Source organism: Sinocyclocheilus grahami, unplaced genomic scaffold (genome assembly GCF_001515645.1).
Source record: "Sinocyclocheilus grahami isolate Dianchi unplaced genomic scaffold, SAMN03320097.WGS_v1.1 scaffold2622.1, whole genome shotgun sequence".
Taxonomy (NCBI): Eukaryota; Metazoa; Chordata; class Actinopteri; order Cypriniformes; family Cyprinidae; genus Sinocyclocheilus; species Sinocyclocheilus grahami.
Window position 1 is genome coordinate 31,931 of NW_015507801.1, and position 3,050 is coordinate 34,980.

Here is a 3,050-nt window from a genome sequence, read left to right on the forward strand (position 1 = left end):
ATCTTAAGAAGTTCTCCAGCTTCTAAAGGAAAGGCAGAATCTGTGGCCGTATTCACAGAGACTTTTATCTTTCTACTAGGTGTCCTAGCTAGAAGATTTAGCTTTAAACCTATTCACAAAACTCTTAAGAGTCTACAATAACTAAAAAGAGGGTTGAGTCAATGCATAGAGTTTTTTCATTGTTAAATTTCCACACTGAGCACGGGTAGGAGCTTTTAAAGTGCACCATACAGACGAATTTAACTTTAAAATGTACAAAACTTTCTTACGCAAGGCATGTCCCCAGATCCCCCAGACAGACCGAGGTTCAGCCTCCATAGTAAAAAAAAAACAATCCTGAAACACTGTGATGTGATGTGGCTCTGTATGATTGAAGAGTAGGGGAGAGCCTTTACACTGGTCAAATTCAGGCCGATTCCAATATTTTTTAAAACATGTTTAAAAATGACCAGGAGCTCAGGAGGTGCTCATAAAGGCAGTGGTTTTCGTTGTGGTCCTGGGGACCCACAACACTGCACATTTTATATGCCTCTCTTGTTAAACACACCTGATACAGATCATCAACTCCTTAGGAAAGAGCTCCATGAACTGAGTGTATCAGAAAAGAGACGAACAAAATGTGCAGTGCTGTGGGTCCCCAGGTCCAGGATTGAAAACCACTGTCGTAAGGTACTCGGCTCAGCTCATAAATTCTCTCATATCATATCTCATACCATGCAAGCAACAACGATTTTAACAACAGTCAACATAGGTGGCTGTTTTTATTTATTTATCTTCTTTATCTCCTGCATCGAGCAGTCAGTGTGACAGAATGCCCCATTTTATTTCCCATTTTTGCCAGTATTTGTTTTCTGTTATGATGGATCACTTTGCTGCTGTCCACCTGCTCTGCCTGCCTCTGAGCTGAGCTTGGACTCAGAGGAATGGATTTACATGTGGACATGCCTCTTCTTCTCCCATCTTGAGCCCCTGAGTGCTTAACTTTACTATTTTTATTTAAGAAGTTAAACAACAATGGAAAGGTTAACTGAGCCATACTGCACTGTGAAAGCTTTCACAAATCAGAATGTGTCATTAATCACTCAGGGAAGGGTTAACTGACACATAATTATTCTTTAAACACATAAGCTAATTTACCTAATGGCTTGGACAGCTACTCATTGGAACAGCACCATGTGACATTATTACACACCCCCCCAAAAAAAGCAATGAGAAACACTGAAATGCGATAAAATGTGATTGAGTCTGACCAACTGGCCCCGATCTTTACACAGCTCTTCAACAGATCACTGGAGCTGTGTGAAGTTCCCTGCTGCTTTAAAAGCTACATTATCATTCCGGTCCCTGAACTTAACGACTACAGACCTGTCGCTCTCACGTCTGTGGTCATGAAGTCATTTGAAAGACTGGTCCTGGCCTGCCTGAAGGACATCACTGGACCCTTGCTGGATCCTCTTCAGTTTGCGTACAGAGCAAACAGGTCTGTGGATGATGCAGTCAACATGGAAAACACTTACCGGTTTTCTTGGTGAAAAGTTTGGATGATAGAATTGACAGTTGATCTTTTTACATTTGGATTAAGTAATCTGACAGCCTCTGCCATAGTACGGCCTCGGTTCACCACATCATCAATGATGATGGCCCGGACAACATTAGAGACAACAGTTCTGCCTCCCTCTCTATGACAACCAACCCTTCGATTGGCCCCATGCCCAAGTCTCTGACCTCTCTGTTGAGGCCCATGCCCATCTCTCTGACCTCTCAGACCTCTCTGTTGGGGCCCATGCCCACCTCTCTCACCTCTCAGACCTCTCTGTTAGGGCCCATGCCCACCTCTCTAACCTCTCAGACCTCTCTGTTAGGGCCCATGCCCACCTCTCTCACCTCTCAGACCTCTCTGTTAGGGCCCATGCCCCCCTCTCTCACCTCCCAGACCTCTCTGTTATGGCCCATGCTCACCTCTCTGATCTCTCTGTTAGTGCCAACGCCCACCTCTCTCACCTCTCTGATCTCTCTGTTAGTGCCCATGCCCACCTCTCTCCCCTCTCAAACCTCTCTGTTAGGGCCCATGCCCACCTCTCTCACCTCTCTATTGGTGCCCATGCCTTCCTCTCTCACCTCTCTGACCTCTCAGACCTCTCAGACCTCTCTGTTAGGGCCCATGCCCACCTCTCTCACCTCTCAAACCTCTCTGTTAGGGCCCATGCCCACCTCTCTCACCTCTCAAACCTCTCTGTTAGGGCCCATGCCCACCTCTCTCACCTCTCAGACCTCTCTGTTAGGGCCCATGCCCACCTCTCTCACCTCTCAGACCTCTCTGTTAGGGCCCATGCCCACCTCTCTCACCTCTCAGACCTCTCTGTTAGGGCCCATGCCCACCTCTCTCACCTCTCAGACCTCTCTGTTAGGGCCCATGCCCACCTCTCTCACCTCTCAGACCTCTCTGTTAGGGCCCATGCCCACCTCTCTCATCTCTCTGTTGGTGCCCATGCCCTCCTCTCTCACCTCTCAGACCTCTCTGTTAGGGCCCATATCCACCTCTCTGACCTCTCAGACCTCTCTGTTAGGGCCCATGCCCACCTCTCTCACCTCTCAGACCTCTCTGTTAGGGCCCATGCCCACCTCTCTCATCTCTCTGTTGGTGCCCATGCCCTCCTCTCTCACCTCTCAGACCTCTCTGTTAGGGCCCATATCCACCTCTCTGACCTCTCAGACCTCTCTCTTAGGGCCCATGTCCACCTCTCTGACCTCTCAGACCTCTCTTTTAGGGCCCATGCCCACCTCTCTCACCTCTCTGTTGGTGCCCATGCTCTCCTCTCTCACCTCTCTGACCTATCAGACCTCTCTGTTAGGGCTCATGTCCACCTCTCTCACCTCTCTGACCTCTCTGTTGGTGCCCATGCCCCCCTCTCTCACCTCTCTGACCTCTCAGACCTCTCTGTTAGGGCCCATGTCCACCTCTCTCACCTCTCTGTTGGTGCCCATGCCTTCCTCTCTCTCACCGGTCTCACCTCTCTGATCTCTCTTTTAGGGCCCATGTCCACCTTTCT